Source organism: Bos indicus x Bos taurus, chromosome 6 (assembly GCF_003369695.1).
Source record: "Bos indicus x Bos taurus breed Angus x Brahman F1 hybrid chromosome 6, Bos_hybrid_MaternalHap_v2.0, whole genome shotgun sequence".
In the NCBI taxonomy this organism is placed as follows: domain Eukaryota; kingdom Metazoa; phylum Chordata; class Mammalia; order Artiodactyla; family Bovidae; genus Bos; species Bos indicus x Bos taurus.
In genome coordinates, this window is record NC_040081.1 from 110,866,053 (window position 1) to 110,882,681 (window position 16,629).

The window sequence follows — 16,629 nt, forward strand, 5'->3', positions numbered from 1 at the left end:
TAGGACCATGCTCCTGCGGGCAGGCAGGCGGACATGCACGCACATCACACATACAACTCAGGCACGCACACTGACACACAACTCACATAGACACAACACACACGCAACACAGCAGGTGCATATACTCCACAGGCGGACGTGCACACACACATCACACACACGACTCGAGCATGCACACTGACACACAACTCACATAGACACAACACACATGCAACAGAGCAGGTGCATACACTCCACAGGCGGATGTGCACACACCGCACACACGTCTTGTTTTCTGCTAGAGGACACGCAGGAGCACAGCAGCTATAAGGATTAAAAGCTCAGGTGCTAAGAAAGGCTGACTTCCCGGTAATGCCACCAAGGCTCCGCTGGGGACAGAGAGAAACAGCGAGGGGAGACGGCAGGAGGCCCACGGGAGAGCTGTGAGTAAACAGACTCCAGCCATCCTCAGCGAAGAGCGGGCTGGAGAGATCCCTCAGAGAAGGCAAAGATGGGGCGTCCACTGGGTCAGGGCAGCACCCGAGCGGTGCATGCGTCCTGCTCCCGAGTGGAGGTCCCTCTTAACTTCTGGAGCCACTTCTAAGAACATTTTGAAACCTCATTACTTATAAAACACTATAGATTACAGATAAAAGTCAAGGTGACCAGGAAGAAGTTTTCATCTCAGTTCGAATTGCTGTGCTTTCAAGGTCTGGGTACTTTGGCACACTCGGTAGCAAGAGCCACTGAGAGCCACCAGGGAACTGCCCGCACAAACCCAGGATGGCTCCAGACCCAAGAGCCACATCAGTGTGAAACTGGGTCTTTGTTTCAAATGAGATTATCAGACTGCATTTCTGGATATGTGGCCCATTAATCTGCATTTTTAGTACCCTCATTTGGTGACTGGTGCTTAGACAATGAAGGCTTGAGAACCAACACCGTTCCTGACTAATCCATGCCACTTTCCAAAGACACCTCCCTCCTCCCAAAAACAACCGCAGAACAACAGGCGTGAAGCAAAACCTCCCCAGACATCTTTCTTTGATTGCACTGAGGTGACCTAGCCCAGTAGCTTTGTGGGGCCCCTGACTTCCCCATCTTGGTGCCCTTGGAGCCTGGCACATAGTAGGCACTCAGTAAGGATGTGTGCATGCTAAGTCACTAAGTCCTGTCTGACTCTTTGGGACCCCATAGACTGCAGTCTGCCAGGCTCCTCTGTCCATGGGGTTTTCTAGGCAAGAATACTAGGGCATGTTGCCATGCCCTCCTCCAGGGGATCTTTCTGACCTAAGGATCTAGCCCACATCTCTTGCGTCTCCTGCATTGACCACTGGTGCCACCTGGGAAGGAGCCCCTGGTGGCTCAGATGGTAAAGAGTCTGCCTGCAGTGCAGGAGACTTGGGTTCAATCCTTGGGTCAGGAAGATCCCCTAGAGAAGGAAATGGCAACCCACCCCAGCCACCTGGGAAGCTACTGAGGTACCCAAACTGAGCCCAGGCTCAGTCAACCAGAGGCTCACTTCTGGGCTTGTGCATGAGACACAGGGCGGCAGAGGCAGTTTCTACTTCAGTGATGGCAACCTGCGAGCAGCCACAGTCAGAGCCTCATGGCAGCCATGTCCATACACCCATCAGGAATCCTGCTGCAAGCCCCAAGTCCACTCCTCTGGGCTCCCAAGCCTGGCTAGCCATCCTTTCGGTCCCATCACTAAGCCACCCAGTATCCAGTCTCTTTTCTGCTATAATTATGCAGAATTGCTTTTGGTCATTTGTGACAATGCATCCTGACCTTGAACTAACCTCAGTGTGAACTCTTGATCCCTACAAACTGACTTCCTTCATACAGGAAATGGTCCCAAGAAAACAGTATTTGCTTTATTATTTTCTACCTGTCCTTTGATGCGCTTTGCTTCACCACACTAGATACACAGGAATAGTCCAGCATGGAACTCATAAAGTGAAAGTGAAAGTGAAAGTCACTCAGTTGTGTCCCACTCTTTGTGACTCCATGGACTATGAAGTCCATGGAATTCTCCAGCCCAGAATACTAGAATGGGTCACCTGTCCCTTCTCCAGGGGATCTTCCCAACCCAGGGATTGAACCCAGGTCTCCCGAATTGCAGGTAGAGTCTTTACCAGCGGAACCACAAGGGAAGCCCAAGAAAGAATACCAGAGTGGGTAGCTTATCCCTTCTCCAGTGGATCTTCCTGATCCAGGAATCAGTCCGGGGTCTCCTGCATTGCAGGCAGATTCTTTACCAGCTGAGCTATCAGGGAAGCCCGGAACTCATAAGGAAGTTCATTTTAAAAACGGTATACATTAAGAAAACTAAATTAAAAGGCACTGCACCAGGAAACAGAGGGCCCTGGCTTTTAAGAGGAGGAAGTCTCTAGTCTCACTGATGACCTGAGTGACAGCAATTGTTTACGGTCCCCGTGTGGTTCTCATTGCTAATGTAAAATGGGGTTTTGAATGGCGTGGGAGGGCTGGCGATGGAATACAGGTACAGGACCTGGCTGCACACCCAAAGTCCTAAGTTCACATACGTTGAATAATAGGAAGTTGCCTACATTCAAGTCTTTCGAAAACGGTCATCCGGCTCAGGCAACCCAGGAACAGCCAACAGTTCAGTCTCCGGGGGAGGGGGCGGAGGGGTCTCTGTTGGGGTGGGGGAGGAGACGTTCCAGGACCCCAATCACACACCTGCTGTATTTAACCAAGCTCAGCTGCCTGTCTCCGGAACCCGGGAAAACCTTCCTCCGAGCCCCGGGGCAGGAGCGAGTTTCAGAAGCTGCCGCGGGCTACAGGACACAACCTGTAGCTACTCCGCGCTGGCGGCGCCGCTCGCCCCCGCCTTTCCCGGCTACCCTCCGCCGTCCCGGGGCCCCCTCCTGCCCGCTCGCCCCCGGCGCCAGGAGCCTCTCCAGGGCTGCTGGACAAAGGATGCGCGGCCGGCCCGGCGGGCGCGAGAAGCCCGGAGACTCCAGGAATCCTTCGCCACCCGGGGGAACCGGGGGGTGCCGAGTAACTTGGCCGCCGCTGGCGCGGGTTGGCGTGGACTGGGGTCGCCGGTGAGAAAGGGGTCCCGAGCGGTACGCCGCCGCTCTCGGAGAGAAGTTGGAGAAACTGACCTCGGGCCCCCGACTCCCCGGCACCGTGAAGCTCTTCCTCTGTCCACGCTTCCCTTTGTTGTCCTCCCCGGCGCCTTACCGGCCGGGGTGCGCCTCCAACACCCCGTTCTCCGTCTGCCAATCGCTGAAGGTCCCTGCGCTGCGCGCCCAGAGTGGACTGAGGGATGCTTCAAGCCAGGGGTGACTGCGCTCGCACGTGGGCACGGCGACAAGGCCGCCCACGGCACCCCCAGAGTCCCCACGTGTGCTGGTCGGTCGCACTCCGTACTCCTTTCAGCAAATCAGAGGAAGGGGACCCCTCTCCCTATCCAGCCGGGGAGAGTCAGTGCCCCACACCCCTCGTTCCACTAACCTCCCCCTCCCCCGGGGACTCCCCTCGCCGACCACCAGTTCCCAGGCCCCAGACCCGCCTCCCTGGTCCGCCCTCCTCAGAGAGCGACCCGGTGGCCTTGGGGTCTGAGTCGCGCCCGCGCCTCCATCTCCGGCTCGCACCAACAGTTGCCGGCTCCTCTCCGCCGCGTGGAAAGACCAAGCACGCAGCCCGCAAAGTTGGCGCGCGTCTGCGCCCTGCCCCGAACTCCCGCGGGGTCCACCTCGCCCTGCAGCCCCTCGGGTTCCCCTGCCGCTCTCTGGGCTGGCATCACCTGCCGCGGGCCGGGGAGAGAGCGCCGGGGGCTGGGAGAGGGGTCGCGGAGCGTGCCCCTCGCCACCCCCCCCTCCATTTCCCCACCCCCGGCTTTCTGGGAGGGGGGCGCTTAGCACCCCCGGTCGGGGCCGCAGACACCTTCCGGGCTCCGAAGGGGCTACTCACCGCGCGCCGGGTCCAGCTGTCCTGCAGGTCTGGCCGCCGCCGCCTCCGCCCACCCGCCCCCGGCTCTTTCCTCGCCCCCCCAATCCCCCACCCGGCTCACCCCGCCCCGGCTCATAAATGATTTATGAGTCGGCTTCGGGGACCACCGGGCTGGCTTCCGGAGAGGCGGCCCCGCAGCCCCGCGCGCCTGCCAGACAGACCCCGGGACAGGGCGGGTCTGGAAAGGCGCCGGCCTTGGAGGCGCGCCGGCGAGGCCCGGGGCGAGGGGTGCCCTGGGGACCTGTTGCAGACCGCCCCCCCCCGACCTCAACCGGCGCTCACCGGCGGGAACTTGAGGATGCGGCCGCCGAAACGCGCCGCTTCCTGAAACGTATGCACCCGCGGCGGGAGAGCCGAGCGCGTGGCCCGGGGCCCCGGTGGGGAACGGCTGAGGGTTCTGCACGCGCGCTCCCGGTTGGACCCGCTGAGCAGCTTTGCCTACATGCCCCGGGGCACGCCTGGAGAGCCAGGTGCTGCCATTTCCCGCGGCGAGAGCCGGGCTCAGGCGAGCACGCCCTTCTCCCAGCACCCACGCCTCCTCGAGGCAGGCTGAGTCCGTTTGAACACCGCTGCGCTTCTGAAAACTTAGCTCTCTGGTTCTAACTCAGACCTGCCTGGGTTGACTGCCTCTGCCGCCTTAGACGCTTTTATTGCCAGATTCCAAGACTTTTTTTTTTTTTTTTAATTTACCCAAGTAAAACCATACTCACAACTCAAATCCTTTGGTCCCTTAGCGTGTACCAACCGCAATGCTAGTGGCTGGGGCTAGAATACCCACTAAGAGCCACCCTTGCTCCCATATACACACACAGGCAGCCACTATAGGTCCAAACACGCGGAGCTTTCATTTGTTGGGAGTTACCCGCCATCCTCTGGACAAGGGAATGGCAATCCACTCCAGTATTCTTGCCTGGAGAATTCCATGGACAGAGAAGCCTGGCAGGCTACAGTCCGTGAGGTCACAAAGAGTCGGACACAACTGAGCGACTAACACACACGCACACACACACACACACACACACACACACACACACACACACACACGCCTGCCATCCCCACTGGCTGAGGGGCGCGAAGCTCCCACCAAGAGCAACCACCCCCACCCCCTTCCAGCTGCTCTCACCGGAGGTTCACCTCACTCCTCACTCACTACTTCCTACTCCCTGGTGGGAAAAATAAGACTTATGGAAGGAAAAAAGCACCTTCCGGATGGTGTCAGGCACACAGTAGGTGTTTCATGTTTGTGATATGGATGGATTGATGAATGCATGGAAAGATGGACAGACCGACAATGATGGACAGGAAGGTTGACTTAATAGTTCTTTCACTTACCCCAGAATCTAGCAGAAAACAGGTGCTCAAAAGAGCATTATTTGTTTGACAAGTAAAAAAAAAAAAAAAAGAGCTTCCCTGGTGGCTCAGCTGGTATAGAATCCTCCTGAAATGCAGGAGACCTGGATTGGATCCCTTGTTTGGCAAGATTCCCATGGAGAATGGAAAGGCTACTCACTCCAGTATTCTGGCCTGGAGAATTCCATGGGCTGTGTAGTCCACGGGGTCGCAAAGAGTCGGACAGACTGAGCGACTTTCACCTTCACTTTTACACTGATCTTGGGGTTTCCCTGGTGGTTCAGTAGCTAAGACTTCACCCTCCAAATGCAAGGGCCAGGTTCAATCCCTGGTCAGAGGACTACATCCCACAGCCCACAACTAAGAGTTCCCGGGCTGCAAATACGATCCTGCATGCCACAGCAAAGGTTAAAGATCCAAGACCCAGATCAGATCAGATCAGATCAGTCGCTCAGTTGTGTCCAACTCATTGCCACCCATGAATCACAGCACGCCAGGCCTCCCTGTCCATCACCAACTCCCGGAGTTCACTCAGACTCATGTCCATCGAGTCAGTGATGCCATCCAGCCATCTCATCTTCTGTCGTCCCCTTCTCCTCCTGCCCCCAATCCCTCCCAGCATCAGAGTCTTTTCCAATGAGTCAACTCTTCCCATCAGGTGGCCAAAGTACTGGAGTTTCAGCTTTAGCATCAGTCCTTCCAAAGAAATCCCAGGGCTGATCTCCTTCAGAATGGACTAGTTGGATCTCCTTGCAGTCCAAGGGACTCTCAAGAGTCTTCTCCAACACCACAGTTCAAAAGCATCAATTCTTCGGTGCTCAGCCTTCTTCACAGTCCAACTCTCACATGCATACATGACCACAGGAAAAACCATAGCCTTGACTAGACGGACCTTTGTTGGCAGAGTAATGTCTCTGCTTTTGAATATGCTATCTAGGTTGGTCATAACTTTCCTTCCAAGGAGTAAGCGTCTTTTAATTTCATGGCTGCAATCACCATCTGCAGTGATTTTGGAGCCCAGAAAAATGAAGTCTGACACTGTTTCTACTGTTTCCCCATCTACTTCCCATGAAGTGATGGGACCGGATGCCATGATCTTCGTTTTCTGAATGTTGAGCTTTAAGCCAACTTTGTCACTCTCCACTTACACCTTCATTAAGAGGCTTTTGAGTTCCTCTTCACTTTCTGCCATAAGGGTGGTGTCATCTGCATATCTGAGGTTATTGATATTTCTCTCCCAGCAATCTTGATTCCAGCTTGTGTTTCTTCCAGTCCAGCGTTTCTCATGATGTACTCTGCATAGAAGTTAAATAAACAGGGTGACAATATACAGCCTTGACGTACTCCTTTTCCTATTTGGAACCAGTCTGTTCTTCCATGTCTAGTTCTAACTGTTGCTTCCTGACCTGCATACAAATTTCTCAAGAGGCAGATCAGGTAGTCTGGTATTCCCATCTCTTTCAGAATTTTCCACAGTTTATTGTGATCCACACAGTCAAAGGCTTTGGCATAGTCAACAAAGCAGAAATAGATGTTTTTTCTGGAACTCTCTTGCTTTTTTGATCATCCAGCGGATGTTGGCAATTTGATGTCTGGTTTCTCTGCCTTTTCTAAAACCAGCTTGAACATCAGGAAGTTCATGGTTCACATATTGCTGAAGCCTGGCTTGGAGAATTTTAACCATTACTTTACTAGCATGTGAGATAAGTGCAATTGTGTGGTAGTTTGAGCAATCTTTCCGATTACCTTTCTTTGGGATTGGAATGAAAACTGACCCTTTCCAGTCCTGTGGCCACTGCTGAGTTTTCCAAATTTGCTGGCATATTGAGTGCAGCACTTTCACAGCATCATCCTTCAGGATTTGGAATAGCTCAACTGGAATTCTATCACCTCCACTAGCTTTGTTCATAGTGAACAAGTTCTTCACATTCCAGGATGTCTGGCTCTAGGTCAATGATCACACCATCGTGATTATCTGGGTCGTGAAGATCTTTTTTGTACAGTTCTTCTGTGTATTCTTGCCATCTCTTCTTAATATCTTCTGCTTCTGTTAGGTCCATACCATTTCTGTCCTTTATCGAGCCCATCTTTGCATGAAATGTTCCTTTGGTATCTCTGATTTTCTTGAAGAGATCTCTAGTCTTTCCCATTCTGTTGTTTCCCTCTATTTCTTTGCATTGATCACTGAAGAAGGCTTTCTTATCTCTTCTTGCTATTCTTTGGAACTCTGCATTCAGATGTTTATATCTTTCCTTTTCTCCTTTGCTTTTCGCTTCTCTTCTTTTCACAGCTATTTGTAAGGCCTCCCCAGACAGCCATTTTGCTTTTTGCATTTCTTTTCCATGGGGATGGTCTTGATCCCTGTCTCCTGTACAATGTCACAAACCTCATTCCATAGCTCATCAGGCACTCTATCAGATCTAGGTCGTTAAATCTATTTCTCACTTCCACTGTATAATCATAAGGGATTTGATTTAGGTCATACCTGAATGGTCTAGTGGTTTTCCCTACTTTCTTCAATTTCAGTCTGAATTTGGCAATAAGGAGTTCATGGTCTGAGATACAGTCAGCTCCTGGTCTTGTTTTTGCTGACTGTATAGAGCTTCTCCATCTTTGGCTGCAAAGAATAGAATCAATCTGATTTTGGTGTTGACCATCTGGTGATGTTCATGTGTAGCATCTTCTCTTGTGTTGTTAGAAGAGGGTGTTTACTATGACCGGTGCATTTTCTTGGCAAAACTCTATTAGTCTTTGCCCTGCTTCATTCCGTATTCCAAGGCCAAATTTGCCTGTTACTTCAGGTGTTTCTTGACTTCCTACTTTTGCATCCCAGTCCCCTATAATGAAAAGGACATCTTTTTTGCGTGTTAGTTCTAAAAGGTATTGTAGGTCTTCACAGTACCGTTCATCTTCAGCTTCTTCAGTGTTACTGGTTGGGGCATTGACTTGGATTACTGTGATATTGAACGGTTTGCCTTGGAAACGAACAGAGATCATTCTGTCATTTTTTAGATCGCATCCAAGTAGTGCATTTTGGACTCTTTTGTTTACCATGATGGCTACTCCATTTCTTCTAAGGGATTCCTGCCCGCAGTAGTAGATACAATGGTCATCTGAGTTAAATTCACCCATTCCAGTCCATTTCAGTTCGCTGATTGCTAAAATGTCAACATTCACTCTTGCCATCTCTTGTTTGACCACTTCCACATTGCCTTGATTCATGGACCTGACGTTCCAGGTTCCTATGCAATATTGCTCTTTACAGCATTGGACCTTGCTTCTATCACCAGTCACATCCACAGCTGGGTATTGTTTTTGCTTTGGTGCCATCCCTTCATTCTTTCTGGAGTTATTTCTCCACTGATCTCCAGTAGCATATTGGGCACCTACTGACCTGGGGAGTTTCTCTTTCAGTATCCTATCATTTTGCCTTTTCATACTGTTCTTGGGGTTCTCAAGGCAAGAATACTGAAGTGGTTTGCCATTCCCTTCTCCAGTGGACCACATTCTGTCAGATCTCTCCACCATGACCTGCCCAGCTTGGGTTGCCCCACGGGCATGGCTTAGTTTCATTGAGTAAGGACCCCATGCCCGAAGGGCGGCGGCCAAGAGGAGTTACCCCACGTCCGAGGTCAGGGGCAGCGGCCGAGAGTGCCAGACTGTGATGGCGCAGGAACAGCCGAGAGGAGCTACCCCACGTCCGAGGTCAGGGGGGGTGGCCGAGAGGAGATACCCAGTGTCCGAGGTCAGGGGTGGCGGGCAGGAGGAGCTACCACACGCCGTGGCTGTGTGGGCACAGGAGGGCCTAGAGGAGCTATCCCACTTTGAAGGTCAGGAAGGGTGGTGGTGAGGAGATACCCCTCATCCAAGGTAAGGAGCATTGGCTGTGCTTTGCTGGAGCAGCCGTGAAGAGATACCCCATGCCCAAAGTAAGAGAAACCCAAGAAAGATGGTAGGTGTTGCAAGAGGGCATCAGAGAGCAGACACACTGAAACCATACTCACAGAAAACTAGTCAATCTAATCACACTAGGACCACAGCCAAGACCCAGGGCACCAAGTAAATTTTTTTTTTAATGCAAGAAAATTGCAAGTTTAAACTGAGCGTGACTGTGCATATTTCTAGAATATTTCCTAGCTCAGGAAACTTCTGAAACCTGTACTATAGGCATGGAGAGGTTAGGTGTACCCTGACACATCTAATCAGCTGCTCCAGGTCTCTGCTGGAACACCTCTAGAGACCCCCACACTTCCGCTCAAAGGCAGCCCTCTCTGAGTGGGGCCCGGAGATGAGCTCTCCCCTCCCAGGAGCAGCCAGCTCTCCTGCCTCAAATTTGGACCCTGTTCCTTTTTTTATCCCTGTGACTTTGGCTGCTTCATCTCATTGAGCCTGTTTCCTCGTCTACAAAGTAAAAATAATTATGCCTTAGGAGGCTCTTGTTTACTTCTAATAACAATGATAGTAATAATAATGACAATGGTAGTAGTGTCTGACTCTGCGACCCCATGGACTGTAGTCCGTCAGGCTCTTTTGTCCATGAGATTTCCCAGGCAAAAATGCTGAAGTGGGTAGCCATTCCCTTCTCCAGGGGTCTTCCCCAATGCAGGGATCGAGTCTGAGTCACCCACATTGCAGGCAGATTCTTTACCACTGAGCCACCAGGAAAGTCAATAACGGTGATAGCTAAAACTTAAAAAATGTTTTTTACAAATGAAGCAGTAGGCTGAGAGCTTTATGTGCATTATTTCATGTAGTCTTACCAGTAACAACAGCAATCTATTATCTCCGCCTGAAAGATAAGCCTAAAAGAGTTTCAGTAATTTGCCCAAGGTCACAGAGCTAGTAAGTGAAGCACTGTATTTGAACCCAGAGTGGCCTCCAGAGCCCATGATTATCCTAAAACACCAAAAACACCCAAAAGATAACAGGAAACCCTCTGTGCTTGTACTCTCCCAACAGATGGCGGTGGTGATGTTCAGTTGCTCAGTCATGTCCACCAACTCTTTGTGACCCCATGGACTGCAGCACTCCAGGCTGTCCTTCACTATCTCCCTGCTGCTGCTAAGTCGCTTCAGTCGTGTCCGACTCTGTGTGACCCCATAGACGGCAGCCCACCAGGCTCCCCCGTCCCTGGGATTCTCCAGGCAAGAACACTGGAGTGGGCTGCCATTTCCTTCTCCAATGCATGAAAGTGAAAAGTGAAAGTGAAGTCACTCAGTCGTGTCCGACTCTTAGCGACCCAATGGACTGCAGCATACCAGGTTCCTCCGCCCATGGGATTTTCCAGGCAAGAGTACTGGAGTGGGTTGCCATTGCCTTCTCCACACTATCTCCCTAAATTTGCTCAAACTCATGGCCATTGAGTCGGTGATGCCATCCAACCATCTCATCCTCTGTCATCCCCTTCTCCTCCTGCCTTCAATCTTTCCCAGCATCAGGGTCTTTTCCAATGAGTCAGCTCTTCACATCAGGTGGCCAAAGTATTGGAGTTCAGCTTTAGCATCAGTCCTTCCAATGAATATTCAGGACTGATTTCCTTTAGGATTGATTAGTTTGATCTCCTTGCAGTCCAAGGGACTCTCAAGAGTCTTCTCCTACACCACAGTTCAAAAACATCAATTCTTCAGTGCTCAGCTTTCTTTATGGTCCAACTCTCACATCCATACATGATTACTGGAAATACCATAGCTGTGACTATATGGACCTTTGTCACCAAAGCTATGTCTCTGCTTTTTAATACACTGTCTAGATTTGTCATAGCTTTTCTTCCAAGGAGCAAGCATCTTTTAATTTCATGGCTGCAGTCACCATTTGCAGTGATTTTGGAGCCCAAGAAAATAAAGTTGGTCACCATTTCTATTGTTTCCCCGTCTGTTTGCCATGAAGTGATGGGGCTGTATGCCACAATCTTTGTTTTTTGAATGTTGAGTTTTAAGCCAGCTTAAATATAGATTAATAATAGATTCTTAAATAGAATAGATCTATTCTATTAAATAGCTTTAATATAGATTCTTAAAGAAGAGTAAAATACTCTTCTTTCACCTTCATCAAGACAACATGAAACCCTCTTGGCCTGTACTCTCCCAACAGATAGTGTAGTGTGGATTGAAAGGGTCGGCCACTGGTCTTCCTGCAGACACTGAATGCTTCAACTGTTTTTATCCATTTCATACCCCTCAACACCTACTCTACCTGGACCATCACAGGCGTTTAGTAAATGAATGAATAAATAGTAAAAATAGAACAATATTAAGATGTGTTCTGAGCAGCCTTAGGCAGACAGCAACAGGACCTAATAATTTGTTCTGTTCAATTTGGCTTATGGTTCTAATCCAACAGTCTCACTATTCAGCACAACTGAATTTATTTATTTTTTTTTAATAGAAGTCTAGCTGGATTACAATATTGCATTAGTTACAGGTGTACAGCACAGAGTTTTTTTTTTTTTTTTTACTTTCTGCAGATTATATTCCATTATAGGTTGTTACAAGATATTGGATATAATTCCCTGTGCTATATAGTAAATCCTTGTTGCTTATCTATTTTATGTATAGGAGTTTGTACCTGTTCCTAATTTGTCCCTCCTCACCCCTTCCTCTTTGGTAAGCATAAATTTGTTTTCTCTGTGAGTCTCTTTCTGTTTTGTACATAGATTCATTTGTATTAATTTTTAGACTCCACATATCAGTGACATCATACAGTATTTGTCTTTCTCTGCCTGCCCTTTTCTCTCTGTGTAATATCTCTGAGTCCATCCATGTTGCTGCCAATGGCAGCACTTCATTCTTTTTTATCACTGAATAATGTATGGGATATACACACACACGTATGGGAGATATATACATCTGGGAGTTATATATACACACACACATATGGGAGATATATATATCTGGGAGTTATATATACACACACATATGGGAGACATATATATATAAATATATATATATAGCATTTTCTTAATGCAGTCATCTGTTGACGGGCACTTGGCTTGTTTCCATGTCTTCGTTATGGTAAAAAACTGCTGCTCTGAACATGGGGGTGCATATACCCTTTCAAACGAACGTTTCAGTTTTCCAGCTATGTTCTCAGGAGTGGATCATATCTTTACCTTTTTAAGGAACCTCCATACTCTTTAGTGGCTGCCCCTAGTTTATATTCCCAGCAACAGTGTAGGAGGGTTCCCTTTTTGGCACACCCTCTCCAACATTTATTATTTCTAGACTTTGGCCACTTTCTAGATGGCCACTCTGATGGGTGTGAGGTGAATACCTTTTGATTTAGTGCAACTGAATTGCTATATCATCTGTTACAGGCAAGGCCAGAGAGGATGATGCTGTTCCCACATACATGCTGAGTCAGTAGATGCAAAAATTAGGCCTCCCTTTCTGAAATCGCTCCTCACTTTTCCTGCCCAGACGAAATGTAAACACAACAGGTGACCCTCGAAAGAGCTAGAAGAGTCATTCAGATTCAGTCACGAACAGCTAGTGTGGTCCCTAGTAGGTCATGTAAACCCCTATGCTTCACGTTCCTCACTGGTCAGCGGCAGCACTCAATGACCATAGAAGGCTGGAGGCCACCATCTTGGATGGTGCATGCAGACGGGACATTTCCAATATCACAGACTGGTCTGCTGGACAGTGCTGCCTTAGAGTGAACCATAACAAAAGAAAAATTACAACAGGACTGCAGTAACAAACTCAAGTTTCAGGAAAAGTTGTCAGGGTTATGTAACATTAGAATGAAGTGTTGACTGACATATCCGTTACTGTCACTACACAACCCCTGGTCATTCAACAATCCTTGATCTTTGGCAAGATGTTCCTTATGAAGAATGGAATATTTTCCTCTGAGTCTAAGACTAAAACAAAATAGGTTAGTGAGTATATTATTCTAATTAATCTGAGGATTTCTATGAATAATTACATTCCAAAAAAATTTTGTTTGTATGACTAACAAATATGGCAGCATATGACTCTATAGAAAAATAAATCTGTATCGTCTCAACATCTACTGATTTATCTTCTTAAGACTGAAATTTGTGTAAAGACCATCTGGGAGAGAGAGAGACAGAGACAGAAAGAGGAAGAAAGTAATTGTTCTTAATAGAAATTCTACTAGTTTTGAAAGGAATGGCTTCACACAAGGTAGGGTTCTCTTATAAACGTTTTACCTCGTGATTTCCTGTTAATCTTGCTTTTTTCCACTTGCCTCTGGGCTTAGATTCCAAAAAAATAGTATTGTTGGTGTTTAATAACCCAAAGTCAGAAATACATTCTTGAACTTTGAAAACCTTCAGCTAAGATTTGGAACTCATCCATCAAGCCCATTGCATGCTGGTTCAAAGATGGAGAGGAAAAACTTCAATCCGGTTTGGAGCAAGAGGAGGAAAGAGAGAGAGGGGGCCAGGTCAAAGACAGTGCCTCTGAGCCTGGATTCCAAACACGAAACCTGGGGAGAACTTGGAAAACTCAGTCACAATTTAATGGGGCAGTTGTGGGGTAGTTTTATATTTTATGTGCTGAATCTGTATTTGGTAACTTTGGAATAAATGCCTCATCTCTAGGGCTGGCTTTCCCTCTGACATCATCTTTAACATGTACTAACGCAGATGGGGAGTCATAATTTGCCTTTAGTAACCGTATGGGAAACAGGAGAACAGCGAAAGGTGAGAGAATTATAAAGTGTTAGGATACTCACTCTCATTTTCTTGAGGAAGGTAAGGTTTTTTCCAGCCAAATGCTATTGAGAGGTTGCAGAAGGAGGTAGGCAGGAAAACCCCACAATTTCTGATTCTCTAGTGTTCAGTTTTTATCATAGCCCCAGAAAGATTCACCCAGGAACTTTTAATTTATGCAACACAAAACTTATATCCAGGACTGAACTTATATCCAGGACTTCCCTGGTGGTCCAAAGGTTCAGAATCTACTTGCCAATACAGGGAACATGGGTTTGATCCCTGGTCCAGAAAGATTATACGTGCTTCAGGGCAACTAAGCCCGTGTGCCACAACTACTGAGTCAATGAGAGACATCTACTGAAGCCCATGTGCCCTAGAGCCTGTTCTCTGCAACAGGAGAAGCCGCTGAAGTGAGAAGCCTGCACACTGCAAGTGGAGAGTAGCCCCCACTCACCACAACTAGAAAAGCCCTTGCACATCAACAAAGAGACAATGAATGCAGCAAAACAACCAAAAACCAGAAAAACAAAAAAACAAACAAACAAAAAAAAACAAAAAAACAAAAAAAATCTATGCACACACTGTTTTGCCCATCTGGGAATAATTACTATTATTACTTTCCTCTAAAGAATTACTCATTTGCATTGTCTTCATCAGCATCTGAAAGCACTTATTAAGAATCTATTAATATTATTCATTCATATATTCATTCATTCAGTAGTATCTTCTCAGCACCTGAAACCTAGCAGGATCCTGCAGAGCCCTCCTAGATAACCAGAGATTTGGCTCAGACAGTAAAGAATCTGCCTGCAACATGGGAGACCCAGGTTCGATCCCTGGGTCAGGAAGATCTCCCGGAAAAGGAAATGGCAACCCACCCCAGTATTCTTGCCTGGAGAATTCCATGGACAGAGGAGCCTAGTGGGCTACAGTCCATGGGGTCGCAAAGAGTTGGACACAACTGAGTGACTAACACTTTCACATTTTATGGCTCAGGTAATGTTTCAACAGCAAGGAAGACCTGATGGCTACTTGGAATCACGTGATCAAGACAATCATTTCTGAAAATAGAAGGTTCCCCCCAGCTCAGCACATAGCCCCTTCTTCTTTTCCCTATTCAAACTCTGAGCAAAACCTGGGGAATTGGGAGGTAGGTCTTTGGGATGTGAGCCCACCTTCTCCCCAGGACTTCAGGCTTCCTCAACAAATCTGTCTTTCCTTTCACCCAACATTCGTCGCTCAGTATTGTATTCTTCTTTTCTAAGAGACTCTTTTCTTAACATTTTATTACTTATTAATTTTTCTTTTTTGGCTCTGCTGGGTCTTTGTTGCTGCAAGGGCTTTTCCGCAGTTTCAGAGAACAGGGGCACTCCCTAGTTGTGGTGTGCAAGTTTCTCACTGCCATGGCTTCTTTGTGGAGCACAGGCTCCAGGGCATATGAGCTTGAGCAGTTGCAGCATGCAGCACGCGGGCTCAGTAGCTGCAGAACACAGGCTTAGCTGTCCCGCGGCATGTGGAATCCCCCCAGACCAGGGATTGAATCCATGTCACCTATACTGGTAAGCAGACTCCCATCCACTGTACTGCTGGGAAAATCCTAGATTCTTGAGCAAAAAGCAGCTGAATCTGAGTTCAGTAACACAGTTCCTCACTAGCAGCTGGATATTCTAGTTACTCTGACCCAAAATATCCTTACAAAAAATCAGTCACCCTGTGTCAGGGACAGTTGTGGGGAAGTTTCATATTTCACATGCTGAATCACACATAATCGTTTCAAAACTTATGAAAAAAGTCGTTTATCAAACCTTGTCTTTTCCTCTTATTTCCTAGCATATTTCCCTCATTGTGAAACTTTCTAAAAAAGCATTCTCTGCAAAATTCTATTCTGCGTCACTCTTGGCTACCTAAGCTATCATCAGATATTTATTTTAAACCCACTATACTTTTTTGCTACTTGAAACACTATTTTTTTTTTTTTTTTGGCCTGAGCAATTAAAGTGTTAAATTATAGTCCCAACCAGCTACTCATGCCAGAGTGAAAAACTGAGGTGTGTTTTGTGCGGAAAGCCTGGGAGGTGGAGGCTGAACAGACCTGGGAATGCGCTCCAGCTCTGCTACTCTACTCACTCGCTCACTCACTCATTCATTCACTTGCCCGTAACCAACGTTGTCTCAGCCCCTGCTGTGGACAAGACTCAGCAAAGACACAGAGCAGAGAATAAGACAAAGGACACCCCTGGCCCCCCAGAGCCAAACCTCTCACAAAGGAGAACATACACATACAAGCCAACAAAGCAACAAGTTCATGTATACTCCTCAGTAAGTACTTGACCTCTCTGAATTTCAGTCTCCTCACCTACGAAATAAAGGTTTTACAAAGATTAAATGCGATGAGGTGTGCAACATACCCGGCACACAGTAGGCAATGAATGGAGGCAATTATTCTGCTCCTGTTAGCTCTCTGTCAACCTGTCTTTCACCACTACCCCTCAAAGTTATTTTCAATTTCTAGTGCGGTAGGGCTCTTGGATCCACAAGCTAAATATTTATCCCACAAATATTAACATAATATTTATCCACAAGTATTAACATCCTAAGGATTTGTAAGGCTCCAAGCCAGAGAGGCTGAAGGAGCT

At 48.0% G+C, this 16,629-nt stretch overlaps 1 protein-coding gene across 4 annotated transcripts in view; it reads right to left on the bottom strand.

Annotated features, from left to right (window-relative positions):
* The window catches only part of PROM1 (prominin 1), a 123,538-nt gene extending 119,539 nt beyond the window's left edge, over positions 1–3,999 (bottom strand). For 2 of the 4 annotated variants that reach the window (XM_027545078.1, XM_027545081.1), the window contains exon 1: positions 3,925–3,999. The gene's annotated coding sequence lies outside the window, so the exon portion shown is untranslated. Of the gene's footprint in view, positions 1–3,113; positions 3,202–3,924 lie in introns of those variants that run through there. The other 2 variants (XM_027545077.1, XM_027545079.1) reach the window with 1 other exon arrangement.
* Between the last annotated feature and the right edge of the window lie 12,630 nt (positions 4,000–16,629).